This window comes from Macaca fascicularis, chromosome 7, assembly GCF_037993035.2.
Source record: "Macaca fascicularis isolate 582-1 chromosome 7, T2T-MFA8v1.1".
In the NCBI taxonomy this organism is placed as follows: domain Eukaryota; kingdom Metazoa; phylum Chordata; class Mammalia; order Primates; family Cercopithecidae; genus Macaca; species Macaca fascicularis.
This window is the reverse complement of record NC_088381.1, coordinates 161,330,340-161,348,005: the sequence shown is the minus strand read 5'-3', so window position 1 is coordinate 161,348,005 and position 17,666 is coordinate 161,330,340. Positions and strand designations below refer to the sequence as shown.

Here is a 17,666-nt window from a genome sequence, read left to right as displayed (position 1 = left end):
CACTTAAGTTGCATCCACATTTTAACTGTTGTGAAAAATGCTGCTGTCAACATGGATGTAAAAATATCCGAGTCTCTGCTTTCATTTCTTTTATGAATTTTATAGCCAGAAAATTTTACATTCCCACTAGCGGTGCACAAGGGTTCCAGTTTCTCTATATCCTCACCAATTCTTGTTATTTGCAGTTTGTTTGTTTGTTTTCCTCATATTCATCCTAATGAGTGTGAAGTGGTATTTCATTGTGTTTTTGGTTTGCATTTTTAAAAAATGATTGGTGATATTAAGCATCTTTTCATGTGCTTATTAATCTTTTGTATTTTTTTAAGAAAAATATCTATTCACATTATTTCCCTGTTTTCTAATTAGGTTTTTGTTGTTGTTGTTGAGTTGTGGAAGTTACTTATGTATGCTGAATATCAATCCCTTATCAGACATGATTTGCAAATGTTTTCTCCCATTCTGTAGGCTGCCTTTTCACCCTGTTGATAGTGTCCTTTGATTTAATTTTGATGAAATCCAGCTTACCTAGATTTTCTTTTGTTGCTTATGCTTTTGGTGTCATAATCAATAAATCATTATCAAATCCACTGTCAGGAAGCTTTTCCCCTATGTTTTCTTTCTTTTTTAAAGATAGGTAGATTCTGGCTCTGTCACTCAGGCTGAAGTGCACTAGTGTGATTATGGCTTACAGTAGCTGTGAATTCTGGGCTCAAACAGCCCTCCCATCTCAGCCTCCTGAATAGCTGGGACTACAGGCTTATACGTCCACGTCTGGCTAAGTTTTTTAAATTTTCTGAGGAGATGGGGTCTCACTGTGTTGCTCAGGCTGGTCTCAAACTTTTGGACTCAGGTGGTCCTCCCGCCTCAACCCAAGGTGCTGGATTACAGGCATGAGCTACTGTGCCCAGCAATTTTTTTTTTTTTTTTAAGAATTTTGTAGTTCTGTCTCTTAATTTAGGTCTTTGTGTGGATGTCTATTACCATATGTGTAGGTTTTTGCATTACCATTTGTTGAGAAAACTGTCCGTTTCCCATTAAATGATCTTGGCACCTTTGTTGAAAATTATTTGACCACAAGTTTGAGGGTTTATTTCTGGGCTCTGTATTCTATTCCATTGGTCCATAAGTTTGTTTTCATGCCAATGCCACTCTATTTTAATTACTGTAGCTTTATAGTAACTTTTGAAATCAAGAAGTGTGAGACTTCACTTTGTTCTTTTCAAGATTGTTTTGGTAGTTTGGGATTCCTTGAGATGCCATATGAATTTTAGAATGGGTTTTTCTATTTCTGCAAAAAATAGGCTATTAGTATTTTGTTAGGAATTGTATTGAATCTGTAGATTGCTTTGGGTAATGTTGACATGTAAATACTGTCTTCCAGTCCACAAACATGGAATATCTTTCCATTTATTTGTGTCTTTATTTCAGCAGTGTTTTTTTAGTTTTCAGTGTAAAAGTCTTTTGTCTCCTTCGCTAGGTTTATTCCTAAGTATTTTATTCTTTTTGATGTGATTTTAGATAGGATTCTTGTCTTAATTTCTCTTTTGGATTATTCATTGTTAATGTTTAAGAACGCAACTCATTTTTGTGTGTTAATTTTGTATCGTACAACTTTACAGAATTTATTAGTTCTAATAGTTTTCTTGTGTGTATGGAATCTTTTTTGTGGTGTTTTCTACATATAGGAGCGTGTCATTTGCGAACAGTTAATTTACTTCTTGCTTTCCAATTTGGATGCCTTTTATTTTTTTCCTTGCCTAATCTCAGCTGGGACTTCCGGTACTGTGTTGACTGGAAGTGGTAAAAGCAGGCATCCTTGGCTTGTTCCTGATGTTAGAGGAAACATTTTCAGTCTTTCCTGTTGAGTATGATACTAACATGAGTTTTTTATATAAAACCTTTATTATGTTCAGGTAGTTTCCTTATATTCCTGGTTTGTTGAGTGTTTTAACAGGTGTGTTTTAAGAAAAATCATTTGTGGGTGCTGAAAAGAAAGAATTTCTAGCCTGGTGAGTGAAAGAATCCTGGTGTCATTGACAGAATAATATATTATGAAGTTGATGTTTTAGGCATCATCTTTGTACATTTACAGACCTGTTTTGGTTGAATAAAAATAATACTATAGTTATTTAGTGGGGAAAACTGACATTACTCAAATAATTATGCAAATGTATGTCTGAATAACTATAGTACAACTAGGCTCACATTTGCATTTCTAGCATCTAGCACAGTGCCTGGCACATGGGTATTCACTGAAGTTGTTAATTGAATCAAGAAGCAGAAGACTGAGGTTTAACCCTGTAAAGTAAAAAACATATTGTTTATTATATAATTTTTAATGGAAATAATGTTTATTTTTTATTTTATCACTTTTTAATTTTCTTGAGACAGAGTCTCACTTTGACACCAGGCTGAGTGCAGTCATAACTCAGTGCTGCCTTGGCCTTCTGGGCTCCAGCGAGCCTCCTGCCTCAGCCTCCCGAGTAGCTGGGATTACAGGCAAGTGCCACCATGCCTGGCTCATTTTTGTTGTGAGAGACAGGGTCTTGTAGTGTTGCCTAGGCTTTATTTAAAACCATTTTCCTCTTAACCCGGTCCTGGTACAATGGTAATAAAGCAAAATCAAAGTTCACCACTCTAGAAGAATTAGGCAAGTGACTTTTTCTAAAACAGGTACAGTATCATTATTAAAGTGAGATAACAGTTTTTCTTTTGACATTTTTTTCTTTTTTCTTGAGACGGAGTCTCGCTCTGTCGCCCAGGCTGGAGTGCAATGGCGTGATCCCGGCTCACTGCAACTGCTGCCTCCCGGGTTCCAGCGATTCTCTCCTGCCTCAGCTTCCCAAGTAGCTGGGACTATAGGTACGTGCCACCACACCTGGCTAATTATTGTATTTTTAGTAGAGACAGGGTTTCGGCCCATTGGCCAGGCTTATCTCAAGCTCCTTACCTAAGGTTGTCCACCTGCCTCAGCCTCCCAAATTGCTGGGATTATAGGTGTGAGCCAACATGCCTGGCCCAGTTTTCTTTTTAGGTGAATGCTAGTGGAAGTTAGTTATCAGAATCCAAAGTTTCAGAAAGAGGCTTTATTTATTTCATATTTTCTTTGTTTTAGACAGGGTCTTGCTCTGTCACCTAAGCTGCAGTGGTGCAATCATGGCTCACCACAACCTCAACTACCTGGGCTCAAGCAATCTTTCCACCTCAGCCTCCTGAGCAGCTGGGACTACGGGCATGTGCCACTATGCCTGGCTAACTTGTACTTTTTGTAGAGATGGGGTTTCACTGTGCTGCCCAGGCTGGTCTCGAACTCCAAGACTCCAGCAGTCCTCCAGCCTTGGCCTCCCAAAGTGCTAGGATTATAGGTGTGAGCCACCATGCCCAGCTGAGGCATACTTTCAATTAAAGTTTTCAAGTGTCTGCTGATTCCAGATTTATAATGACATTCGGACATTCAGCACTTATTTGCAGAACAAGGTCAAGATTTAAGAACCACCACGCTGTTGTGGTTTTTTTTTTTATTTTAAAATTTTGGACAGTTTGTAAATTTGACATCACAAATTGAGTCTTTCAGATACCCTTACTATTTCAAATAATATAGTAACTTTAGAAACATAATATACTTAGTTTTATAAATTGACATTAAATCCATGTCATTGTGTGACATGTGAACATTATGTTAAGATTGAAATAGTTGGGGACACTTGGAATAGATAGGAAACACTTTAATCCAATACACAGAACATTCTTTAAGTTTACAGGATTCAAAATAGTTCACTTTTAGAGCATCGTTGGGGTTTTTAGGTATAGTTGTGATATAATAGAACACTGGACTGGGAATCAAATCTCCATTTAGATTCTGACTGATGTTTATAGTTTTATGATCTTAAAGCAAGTCACTTAACCTATCTGAAGATTAATTTTCTCATCTGTTAAAATAGGTACGGAAATCTTGCAGCTTTTCTACCTTGTATGTATTTTTTTACTCCATTCTTTTCCTCTCTATTGCCACTCCCTTATTAGTCTGGACTACTTATTAAACAGCCTGCCAGCTAAGTCTCTGCAACTTGTTCTCTCACTGTACCTCTCCATCTCTGGCTATTCTCTGTATTACTATGACCATTATGTTCTTAAAAAAACAGGTCAGATGCAGTGGCTCACACCTGTAATCCCAGCACTTTGGGAGGCTGAGGTGGGCAGATCACCTGAGGTCAGGAGTTCAAAACCAGTCTGGCCAACATGGCGAAACCCTGTCTCTCCTAAAGGTACAAAAATTAGCCAGGCGTGGTGGTGGGTGCCTGTAATCCCAGCTACTCAGGAGGCTGAGGCAGGAGAATCGCTTGTCCCCAGGAGGCGGAGGTTGCAGTGAACTAAGATTGCGCCACTGCACTTCAGCCTGGGCGACAGAGCTAGACTCCGTCTCAAAAAAAAAAAAAAAAAATATATATATATATATATATGTGTGTGTGTATATATATAGGAACTTATTGCTTCTCTACGTAAAATACCTTTGTTAACTTATCTTGTCAATGGGGTACAAACTCACAAGAGTTTATAGACTGTGTTCAACCTTAGGTTTCCTGTCACTCCAGCCATGCTGTTTCTTGTTCCCTGTGCCTCTGTCTTATGTGTGTTTATCCCATTGTTTGGAGTTCTTATTCTTTGCCTATTCTGTTAGCTGCCCATCTAATGTCTACTTTCCTCTTCTTTCCTAACAGAAATCTGTTTTTGTTCATGCATGCAGCAGACTTGGAGAAGCTGATTTGTCACCACCTCCAGTGGTAGATTTCCATTCGTTCAAACCAGTCAACTCATGGCACTTCCCTGTAAACTGTTATTTGTACCAATCAGATTTGAAGGGAAGTAGACATTCTATTTCTGGGGGAGAAGATTCCTTCCCCTCTTGTATGTGAACAAGAGAACATAAGGCCCCTATTGCTACTGACAGCTGTCTTGGGATCACAAGGGATGAAGCACTTCCTGAAGATGGCAGAGCAGAGAGGTAGAAGGAATCTGGATCCTTGGTAACATCATTTAGCCACATATTTTATTAGGCCTGGAGCCATCCCCACCACAGGACTTCTTATGACAGATAATTTTCTTAATGTTTCAGACAATTCTTTGGAGTTATTTTGCCATCAAAAATCTCTTGATTCTCTTCTTTTTTTTTTTTTTTTTTTTTTTTTGAGGCGGGGTCTTGCTCTGTCGCCCAGGCTGGAGTGCAGTGATAGAATCACAGCTCACTACAACCTTGACCTCTTGGGTTCAGCAATCCTCCTGCTTCAGGCTTCTGAGAAGTAGCCACCACACCTGGCTACTTTAAAAAAATTATTTGTAGAGTCAGGGTCTCCTTATGTTGCCCAGGCATCTTGAACTCCTGGTCTCAAGTGATCCTCCCACCTCAGTCTCCCAAAGTGTTGGGATTACAGATGTGAACCACTGCACCTGGCCCAAAATCTCTTGATTGATACAGTCCTCTTTATTTTTCAAGATCGAGTTATGGTACCTTTACCAATAGTCATACGTTCTTTTGGAACTTTGCACAATAGTCATATGTTCTTTTGGAACTTTACACTTCTCTTCTATCCTTTATTGCCCTGTATTATAATTGCTTGTATGCCTGACTCCTCTACATGACTGTATGGTTTGAACCAAAGTGTACAGGATGTAGCACAATGTCTAATAGTGTCACACGATGAATAATAGGTATTCAGCAAGTGAGTTGTTAAGATGAAATAGTAACATGAAAGAGTGCTTTTATAAGCAATTTTTCAAAGAGTTTCTGCTCTGCTAGTTGTAAGCCATTTTTTGAATAAACATGAGGTGTGTTGTTGTCTTTAAAGTAAAAATGGAAAAACCAGTGAGATCAGACATTGTTTTTTGCTTGCCCTTTGTTATTACCTAGACATTTTCATTTAGATAAAAACTATGTCCATCTTCTGGCTATAGTCCCTTATGGAAGGAGCAATATTACATTTAGGTCTATTTCATCTGGGATTCATTTGTGAATTATTCTTTAGAGAAAAATTCTATAATATGCTTCATGAGACCTAATTATTCTTGTCTTCAGACTTGCCTAAAATATTTTTTGCTTGCTTAAGACCAGACATGAGAATTTTCTTGTAAGCAGAAAGCTTTGTGACAGAACTAGATGAGGTTGTAGTGAATGTTAGTGATAGCATATGACAGAGAAGTCTCATAGCCTCAATTGCAGAGTCATAGTTCTGTCACGTGCTTCACCAGTAATGTCTGATAAGGGAGGAAGGATGGGGAAGAAGAGTTACAATTTACAAACTCTATATATTTCATCATTCATTGACTTTGGTCAAATAAATTAAACTTTAACATACTAATTTGTAGGGTTAAAAAAAATTTTTTTTTTCAATTCATGTTCTTGCTGTGTTGCCCAGGCTGGTTCCAAACTCCTGGGCTCAAGCGATCCTCAAGCCTTCTGAGTAGCTGAGATTACCACACCCAGCTTTGCAGTGTTTGTGTTTTAAGAGACAGGGTACTTATTCTGTACCCAGGCTGGAGTGCAGTGGCCCTATTATAGCTCACCACAGCCTCAAACTCCTCAGCTCAAGAGTTTGTCCTACCTCAGCCACCTGAGTAGCTAGGGCTGCAGGCACACGCCATCATGCTCAGCTAATTTTTAAACTTTTTTTTGTAGAGACGGGGTCCTGCTATGTTGCCCAGGTTGGTCTTGAACTCCTGGCGTCAAACAATTCCTCCCATCTTGGCTTCCCAAAGCACTGGAATTATGGGCATGAGCCACGTCACCCAGCCTTGTAGTTATTTTTAAAATGAAGACAAAAGGCATAGAGTATACCTTTAAAAATACGTGATACCATGTATTGGATGATCCTGAAAGGATGTATTTGTCCATGAAGAAAAACCTTTTCGTTTTGATGTCTAGTTGTTAGCTTTTTACTTTACTAAGGCCCAGTTAACTTCTCTGTGCTTTAGTTCCACATCTGTAAAATTACTCACTTTATATTTCTCTATCCACTTTGAAAATTAAGTAAATGCTCTTTGGATTTCAACTTTTGGTTATTTAAACCAAGATCTCTCTTTTGTATTTTGTATGTGTTCTTTATGTCTGTGGGCTTACTAATTCTTGAATTTAAAAAAATCATTTAAATCAAGCAATAGTAATAGTATATGTTTAAGCATATAGTGTATGTTTTTAAATAAATAAGCAGGCTGGGTTTTAGTGGCTCACCCCTGTAATCCCAACCCTTTGGAGGCCAAGGCAAAAGGATCACTTGAGTCCTGGAGTTCAAGACCAGTCTGGGCAACATAGCGAGATCACATCTCTACAAAAAAAAAAAAAAACAAGTTTAAAAATTAGCCACGTATAGTGGCATGTACCTGTAGTTCTTAGCTATTCGAGAGGCTGAGGTGGAAGGATCACTTGAGCCCAGAAATTTGAGGTTACGGTGAGTAGTGATCACCCTACTGCACTCCAGCCTGGTTGACAAAATGAGACCCTGTATCTAAAACATAAAAATAAATAAGCAATAGCATACGTTTTTTAAAAACAACAATCAACTCTCTTAAGTCCAAACTCCTTTTCGGATTCTGTGGCTCGTATCTTGCCACTGTCTGCTGCACTCTATATAGAAATACCTTTATTTCCTTCATGAACCCAGTTTTGTTCTCTCTGTGGGCCTTCTCATGGTTAGTTCCCGCTGCTGTTTCGAGCATTATTTTGGCATTCCTCCCTCTCCTTCTGAGGAAAGCTCACACTTTTTATTGTCAGCTTGGATATCATCCCAAATGTCACTTTCTCAAGAATCGTATAAGATAAACAGTTTTATTACCAGACACAATGAAGATTTTTAAGAACTTGCCCAAGATCATACAGTTTAGAAATGGCAGAGTCAGATCCAAACTCAGGCATTTTGCTCCAGAAGTCTGTATCTCCGCTGATTTATGCTTCCCTTACATTGTAATTGGCTATTTAACAGTTTGCCCCACTATAAGCACCTTTGGGATGTTTGTTTGCTTGTTTGTTTGCGACGGAGTCTTGCTCTGTAGCCCAGGCTGGAGTGCCATGGCGCTATCTAGGCTCACTGCAACCTCCACCTCCCGGGTTCAAGGTTCAAGCGATTCTGCCTCAGCCTCCCAAGTAGCTGGTAATACAGGCACACACCACCACGCCCAGCTAATTTTTGTATTTTTAGTAGAGACGGGGTTTCACCATGTTGGCCAGGCTGGTCTTGAACTCTTGACCTCAAGCGATCCGCCCGCCTAGGCCCCTGAAAGTGCTGGGATTATAGGCGTGAGCCACAGCCCCCTTAAAAGAAGCACCTTTGGAGGAGAAATTATGCCTGACTTGTTCATTGTTATATCCCCATGTGCTTAGCACATACTAGGTGCTCAGAAAATATTTAAATGAATGAAAATTCTTATTTGAGAGAGAGTGTTTTGATTAAATTCTTCTCAGTACCTTTCACATAGTGTGTGTGTCAGTAAATGAAGTAATGTTTTTATGCCTACTTATTATACAAAGTAAAATTTTTATGATCAAGTTAATCATGGTTACAAGCTCATTTTTTTATAACCTCTCTTAATTTCTTTTTGCCCTATACTGCATAACAGTATCACTTTGCAACTGTAAAATCTAGTGCTTTGTAGGCCTCTCTCTCATATTATCCCTCTGTGAACTGTTAAAATATGGATCATTTGTAATTAGTTTCTAAAGGGTATGTAGGAAATTTTATAAAATAAAATTATACTAGTAGATGGACTCTGATCATTTATACTGGTTAACCTTCTAACAAATTACAGAGATATAATTTCTCTGTGTGTAGAGGTTTTTTAAAGTATCCCATATTTTAAACCTTGACTGTTACCTCAAAAAAAAAAAGTAGTTTTTCTGTATCCAGTAGTCACATGGTGGATAATGATGTAAGGCACGCACATTGTGTTCATGTGTTTGTTGGAGAAGTTGGAATGTCATTATACTTCAATAGACTTTTCAAATTGAAAATCTGAAAGCTACTTCTAGCTGTAATTCTGCTGTAATTCTCTATGAGTAGAGAGAGAACCAAAAAAGTCTTCCTCCTCTCTGAATGTTCTTGCCGAAGGCTGACTTCTTTGATTAATCTTTCTTTTCTGTATTCCTTATACTGTATTACAGGGCTTCTCAACCTTGGGACTCTTGACATTTGGGGCGAGGTAATTCTTTGTTGTGGAGGACTGTCCCTGTGCCTTGTGAGATGTTTAGCAGCATCCTTGGCTTCTACCTGTTAGAGGCAAATAGTGCCCTTTCCCTTTCCCCTCTCCAGTTGTGGCATTTAAACTGTCTTTAGACATTGTCAAGTGTGGGGGTTAGGGAGGGCGGAAGGAGGGAACAGTCACCCCAGTTGAAAACTGCAGCTTTTCTACATCATTCTATCCACTTACTCATTTGTTTTAATATCTTCCCCTCCCTCTCACACTTACCTTTTCAGACTTCCACATGCCTCTCTGCTACTGCCTCACTTCTCTGAACCTTTATGCAGCCATACTTCTAAAAAAGAATTGTAAAACATCTGTTCTCTTCTAGTTCAGTTTCCTCTCTTGAATTCTATTGAGACCACATTTTTCTAGTTTTCCTCTATCTTTCTGGGTGTTCCATTTTTATTTTCTTTATCAGCTCTACCTAGTTGGACAATGGCATCATCTTTGCCCCTTTCTTTCTTCTTCTCTGTAATCTAATCAACTCTCAAGTCTTCCTTTCTTATCTCATTTCCTAGTACTTAGTGTTGTCTCACATATAAGTTGTCCTATTCATTCTTATTTAATTTTTTTGGTAAGAACACAATATGAGATCTACCCTTTCAACGAATTTTTAAGTATACGACACATTATTGTTGATTATAGGTACAGTGTTGTGCAGTAGATCTCTAGAGCTTATCCATTTTGCTTAACTGAAACTGTATGCCCGTTGATTAATAAGTCTGCATTTCCCCCCAGTCCCTGACAACCACCATTTCACTCTTCGATTCCATGAATTTGATTATTTTAGATACTCACTAATCATTCTGGGTAATGACCAGGCCTAGATAAAGACCTCATATAAGTGGAATTATGTAGTATTTGTCTTTCTGTGACTGGCTTCTTTTACTTAGCATAATGTCTTCAAGGTTCATCCATGTTGTCACCATATTTCCTCCTTCTCTGAAGCCAAATAGTATTCCATTTATGTATATACCACATTTTCTTTATCCATTCATCTGTCGATGGATATTTAGATTGTTTCCACATCTTGGCTGTTGTGATACCTATTAATTGTTAAGCTGTTCTCTGTATTGAAATCTCCTTGCCTACATTTCTCCATGGTTAAACTCTAACATCTTGCAAGGACCAGAGCATATTTTGTCTGTTGTTTTTTGGTTTTGGTTGTTGTTGTTAGAGACAGTGTCTCGTTCTGTTGTCCAGGCTGTAGTGCAGTGGTGCAGTCATGGCTCACTGCTCACTGTAACCTCAAATGCCTGAACTCAAGTGATCCCTCTCATCTCAGCCTCCGGAGTAGCTGAGACTGCAGGCACACACTGCCACACTTGGCTAATTTTTCTGTTTTTTGTAACAGCCCGTTGCCCAGGCTGATCTCAAACTCCTGGGCTCAAGCAAACCGCCCGCCTTGGCCTCCTGAAGTGCTGGGTTTACAGGCATGAGCCACCGCACCTAGCTTGGACCTCATTTATTAAGGGTTCATTATGAGCCAGGCCCCCTTTAAGGTCTTTGGACTATATAGTTACTGAAATAAGACACAGTCCCAGTATTCCAATAACTTAATCTGTTTGAGGACATAGAAATCTTAATTCATTGCTCTTACAGAGTGAGAATGGAAATTGAAGTGTATCCCAAACTTTCTGGTAGCATATAGGAGAGGGATGATTTCTCTGTTTGATGTAAACCTCATTCAAGTGCCATTTCTTACATACAGGCTATCCTGGTCACTACCCAGTCTGATTTGTGCTTTTATACTTTGCTCAGTTCTCTTTCTTTTCCAGCCCCCAAATCATCAGCATTTCGTATGACTCAATACTTAGCTTTTCATTCATTCTTCTAGATCCTTTTTAGGAACTGGATTTTGTTTCAAGGGTTCAGCTGAAACTTTCAAATTTGTAGTAGCTCCAACAAAACATTTTATTGTGAAGTAATACACATACCAAGTACATTAAATAAATTTAACTTAAAAAAAAAAAAACTATTTTAAAGCTGACATCACTCTGACCATGAAATAGAGCACTGTAAGTTTTCCAGAAGCCCCCCTCATGCCTCTTCCCAATCATAACCACCTTCTTCTTCCTCTTAAAGGTTACTGCTATTCTGATTTTTAGGGTAATTTCCTTGCAGATTTTTAAAAATAGCTTTACTCTTGATTACCAGCTGAAGATTTATCCCAAAACAATATAATTTCATTTTGGGAGGACAGTAGAGAAAGACATTTTATCGTATCCCATTTTGTGCCTGCACTGGGATCCGCAAGATCACCCCCAGGTTTGGTGAGGAGGAAGCACAGGACTCGACATATAGTATGACTGAGCTAAGCGTTACTACAGCAAAAAAAAAAAATACAAAGTGAAAATGCCCATGGGGCAATGTCTAGAGGAAACCAGGCACAAGCTTCAAGAGTCTTATCCCAGTGAAACCACACAGGATGCATCGACTTGTGACAATACTTGTGAAATGTTGTCTTCCAAGGAAGCTTATTAGAGACTCAGTGCCCAGGATGTTTATTGGGGTATAATCACATAGGCACCCTCTATCTAGCTTGTACCAAATTCTAAGCTCCCAGAAGGAAAGCGGATATTCAGCATAAACCATATTGTTTGCACAGTTTAGGCATAGTAAATCACCCTTATTAAATAGTCAGGGAATTATGGAAACGCTCCCAAAATCCCAGTTTCCCAGAGACCTGCCAGGGCCATCTTTGCATGCAGGCCTTTCTAAGGATAGCATTCCTAGGCCTGCCATGTTGTCTTTTTGGCATAGTACCTTTTGCTGTTTCTGAGTTCAAAATTTAAATAAGTAAAAAATCAATTATCACTTTATATTATGTTCTTTTTTTCTTCACCTGTTTTCTTTCATAATGTGTCAAGATTAGCTGGGTGTGGTAGTGTGTGCCTCTAGTTCCAGCTACTTGGGAGGCTGAGGCAGGAGGATGTGTTTATAAGCCCAGGAGTTCAAAGCTGTAGTGCACAATAATTGCACGTATGATTAGCCACTGCACTCCAGCCTGGGCAACATACCAAACCCCATTTCTTTGAGTAAAAAAAAAAAAGTATCAACATTAGCTCAGTGCAAAGGTTGACTACTATAATATGATCGAAAGTGTATTCTGGCCGGGCGCAGTGGCTCATGCTTATAATCCCAGCACTTTGGGAGGCTGAGGCAGGCAGATCACTTAAGTTCAGGAGTTCAAGACCAGCCTGGCCAACATAGTGAAGCCCCATCTCTACTAAAAGTAAAAAATTAGTTGGGTGTGGTGGCACGTGCCTGTAATCTTAGCCACTCTGGAGGCTGAGGCAGGGTAATCCCTTGACTCCAAGAGGCAAAGGTTGCAATGAGTCGAGGTCATACCACTGCACTCTTTCTTATGAAGGTTTCTGTGATTAAGTTCGGAAAGGCTGAATTAAACAAAGTTAAACAGATTTCTTAACTACAGGACTCTTAGCCTTTTCGCAGGAATATGCATGACTTGGCGTCTGCCTACATGTCCTGCCTCATCTCGCATTTTTTTCCCTGACCCACTTTGCTTACTTTGCACCAGATTTAATCTAATACTAAGGATCAAATTACAGTTGTCTATGTTACATGAGCATTTTCTCAGTTTGCCACAGCAATATTATGATCTCTTTACCATCTTGAATATGAACTGTCCCTCCATCTCTGCTCAATTACTGTGTCAGAGCAAGCAAACATTTTTGCTATTTCATTCATACATTCAGCAAAATTTGTTGAGCACCTACTATATTTGCCAGACACAGTTCTAGGCACTGGAGATACAACAGTGAATAAAACAAAAACCCTGACCTTATATAGTTTACCTTATAGTGGGCAGTGGAAAATGGGAACAATAATTAAAAATACATGTTAGGCCCAGTATGGTGGCTCACAGCTGTAATCCTTAAACTCTGAGAGGCCAAAGTGGGAGGATCAGTTGAGGCCAAGAGTTCAAGACCAACCTGGATAACACACCAAGACCCCTGTCTCAACAGAAAAAATAAAAATAAATTAGCTGGGCACAGTGGTGCATACTGTAGTCCCAGTTACTCGGGAGGATCACTTGAGCCCAGGAGTTTGAAGCTACAGCGAGCTATGATCGTGCCATCACACTTCAGCCTGAGTGACAAGAGTGAGACTGTCTCTATTTAAAAAAAAAAAAAAAAGACTGGGCATGGTGGCTTACACCTGTAATCCTAGCACTTTGGGAGGCCAAGGCAGGTGGATCACCTGAAGTCATGAGTTCAAGACTAGCCTGGCCAACATGGTGAAACCCCGTCTCTACTAAAAATACAAAAATATTAGCTGGGCGTGGTGGCATATGCCTGTAATCCTAGCTCCTCGGGAGGGTGAGGCAGGAGAATTGCTTGATCCCGGGAGGCAGAGGTTGCAGTGAGCTGAGACCACACCATTGCACTCCAGCCTGGGCAACAACAGCAAAACTCCATCTCAAAAAAAAAAAAAATACATTTTACTCCTAGGCATATACTTAAGAGGAATGGAAGTACATGTCTACACAGCTTGTACACAAATATTTGTAACAGCATTATTCATAATAACCAAAAAGTGGAAGCAACCCAAATGTCCATCAATGGGTAGATGAATGAATGAATAAATCAAATAAAATGTGGTATATCCATATAATGGAATATTATACAGCAAATAAAGAGGAATAAAGTAGTACTGATACATGCTACAATATGGATGAACCTTGAAAACATTATGCTAAAGTGAAAGAAGACAATTACAAAAGCCCACGTTATTATATGATCCCATTTATATAAAATGTCCAAAATAAATCAGTAGAGATAGAAATTAAATTAGTAGTTGCCTAGGACTGGGGAATTGAGGTGAATGACTGCTAATGGAACTTCTTTTAGGGGGTGATGAAAATGTTCTAGATGTCAGAACCACTGATGGCTGAACAGACATATCTACAAATAATGGAGAAAGAATAGTGTCAATTAAGCACAACGTTCTCAGGAAATTCAGTAAAAAGTCAAGCCTAACAATGTACACCTCAGTGGCTAACAAAAGTATCCTACAGTTATCTGGAAAATTTATCCATCTCACTTCCAAGCAACAGCAGGTAATTTAGTTAGCTTAATACTTAGGACTTAATAAAATGTAAAATGTTGGTATACCAAATGACTTGAAACAATAACTGTGTTGTAAACTCTTAATTTAATGTTAACTTCCTCCTTAATAGAGGAGTATTTACCCACATACTCTAATTTGGAGATTACAACACAAATTGAAAGAACTTTCTCGAATATTGTCCTAACTACTTATATATTTATATATAAATTTGTTTTCTGATGTAAAAATATTTGCAGTAAGAAGCAGGAAACTCAGAAGTTACAAAGGAAAAGACAGAGTTGTCTATATGAAAAATTTAAACATTTATGACAAAAGCTATCATAGTTTTAAAAGGCCTATGTGAATATTTTCCATTTATTATTTTAACATTAATATAGTAAGTGTTGCAAATTAGTAAAAAGAACAGCCAAATAGAAAAATGGGCAAAGAATATAAAGCAACATGGAGACTAATGAATATCAGTTTAATTTTTAAGAGATTAGCAATGGCATAATTTTTCCTCCATCAGATTGCAAAGATGAGTAATGTCCAGCATTTTGGTCATTCTCATGCAGAGCTGATAGGAATGTAAATTGCAACTTTTCTGACAATATGTCTTCAAAATAGAAACATGTATATCCTTTAACCCAAGAATCTTCTTGAAATTTATTCTAAGGACATAATTTAGACTGGGCAGAGTGGGCAAAGATACATGTAAAAGAATTGCAGTGCTGTTTATAATATTGAAAAATTAGATGTGACCCTCAGTATGGATTTGGTTAAGTAAATTATTATATATTTATACAACACAGTTCTGTGTAGGAATTTCTTAAAGGTAAAGTAAAATTTTGTATGTGGCCATATTTTTGCAACCTTGATATATTATGAAATGAAAATAGTTTTTTATGAACTGTCACCTGGCCAGATTTTAAATTTGAATTTATGTGAATGCATAATAGTTTTTAAATTTAGGATTTAATATAAATTTAGTTTTCATAAATAAGAAGATAGTCATATCCACATTTTAAAATTTTTTCTAATAATTCAGTATCTCTTTTAATGATTTCTTCACTGGTTTGGCTTTTCCTACCCCGTTTAAGAATGATTATCTAGAAGACTTCCCTAGTGACTATTCCTGGGTTGTTAATCTTTGGAGAGTAACAGCTGTAAATCATTTAAACAGCTAAGCGATAACAGATTTCAGACCACGCTTACTATGCATTTATAGCAGGTATTTTATTTAAGAAGTACTTCATAACTAGAAATACTACAAGAACACTAAGAATATAGTTTCAGCCAGGTGAGGTGGCTCATGCTTTGTAATCCCAGTGCTTTGCAAAGCTGAGGCAGGAAGGTCAGTTGATAACAGGAGTTCAAGACCAGCCTGGGCAACATAGTGAGACCCATCTCTACCAAAAAGAAAAAAAAATTTGTTGTTTTTTATTAGCTGGGCATGCTGGCACACACCTATAGTCCTAGCTACTCGGGTGGCTGGGGCAGGAGGATTGCTTGAGCCCAGGAGTTGGAGGCTGCAATGAGCTATGAGTGAACCACTCTAGCCTAGACAACAGAGCAAGACTATGTCTCAAATAAAAATAAAAATAAAATAAAATAAAATAAATGTGTGTATAGTGTCATTTTAGGATAAGTCAAAAATTCAGATACTTTCCTCTTCACTAGACTCAAAATTCTAAGAACCATACTCACCTCATTTCTCTGCATTCTTTCCATCATTTTCTAGTTTGAAAAATTCTTCTGGTTACATTTGGAAGATTGTTGCATAGATTAGTGGAATGTGATGTACTTTTATATTCTTTTAAAAATGCATTTTTAATGGGGAAAAAAGTATCAGTAGGGGACTGACAGCTATTTTGAATTATAATAGGTTATATTAGAAAAAAAAACCCCACATGGCTTAATAAGATTCTCCTAAAAAAAACCCTAACAACTAACTAATCTTCATTTGCAGTAATGCAATGGAATTTTATAGAAAATGTCAATTTAAAGATTTTCATTTAACATGAATAGAAATGTTTTCTTTTGACTGTTTTTGGCGGTGGGTGGATAAGGGAAAAGACTATTTTTAACCACAGGTCCACATTCTCTTATTTATAATTTGAAATCCTAAAAGTTCTGAAAACTATTTTAGGGGGTTTGGGAGGACTTAATTTGATGGCAAACATTGACATGAACCAGATTTATCTGCCAGCAAAACCAAACCTAAACTTACATAAGTTAGTCTAAATAGTATATTTTACTGCAAAATATTAATTTGTTTGATGTTTCAAACAAATTAGGGTGCTGTGCCAGATCTCACTGGGGATAGTTATGTAGTATACAGTAAATGTTTGGTATACCATATGTCGTGCCAAACCTTTGTCATTCCAGGGGGCATGGCATTAGGTTCAAGAGGCTGAAGAAGAGTCCCAGAGCCGGCAAAGGAGATGTGGGGTTTTACTGGGGGCTTACATACAAAGGAGAGGGTCCAGTGGCAGTGGGCTGGACAGGAGAACTGCCTTACATACAGTCCAGTGGCGGTGGCCTGGGCAGAAGAACCACAACCGCCTGCCATATGCATGCAGTTTATATAGCATTTCCACTTAGCACTTCCACCTAGCAACCTCCACCTGGCACTCTATTCAACCCAAAACTTGGAGCCTCAGTCTCCTGTAGGGCTTGTGTTCCATGGGACAGATTGGGGGCTCAGATGTCCTTATAGACAAGGAAGGAATCTCTGGGTTGGCCACTCCTGGATTCCCTAGCTCAGAACACACATTCAGGTGCATCTGCCATACAAGGTCATTCCAAGGATATGCTTAAATTATTGCTGTCAGATGTGTTTACTATAACCGTATTATTTCTTTTTGAAAGCAAAGGAAAAAAGTGAATTTTTGAATGTATGTGGCTCCAAAGATTTCTGTTTGAAAAAGAATTGTAGACCTGTATTCTTAACACTCTTTAACTGGTACTTTAAGCTGATGATGAGCATTAAATATATATTTTATTGGTAGAACTAAGACTGAGAGTGTAGTATGTAACCACTCGATAGTTCATAGGTAGAGTTTAATTATCAAGAATGTGGGGAGAATATATGAAATGTAGTATAAGCTCACTGGTTATCTATAGGTATTCACTGTAAATAGAAATATATCACTTAAAATACTGGGGGAGAGACAGGAGAAGGAAGTTACTAACTTAATTGTAGCATTGCTTATAGTAGGGAACCAATGGATAATAGTCAAAAAACAGGGAATATAAAATGCTGCATAAAGTATAAGTACAGTTACCTATGGGGCAGGCAGGGACTAGAATAGACAGGGACAGCAATTTGTATTCTTTGGATTTATCTTTTTTTTAATTTTAACTTT

At 38.1% G+C, this 17,666-nt stretch overlaps 1 protein-coding gene across 4 annotated transcripts in view; it reads left to right on the top strand.

Annotated features, from left to right (window-relative positions):
* The window catches only part of BTBD7 (BTB domain containing 7), a 106,666-nt gene that overhangs the window by 3,452 nt on the left and 85,548 nt on the right, over positions 1 to 17,666 (top strand). Inside the window, exon 2 of one of the 4 annotated variants that reach the window (XM_073998136.1) lies at positions 2,739 to 2,862. The exons of the other annotated variants lie outside the window; for them this stretch is intronic. The gene's annotated coding sequence lies outside the window, so the exon portion shown is untranslated. The remainder of the gene's footprint in view (positions 1 to 2,738; positions 2,863 to 17,666) is intronic. 4 annotated transcript variants of the gene reach the window in all.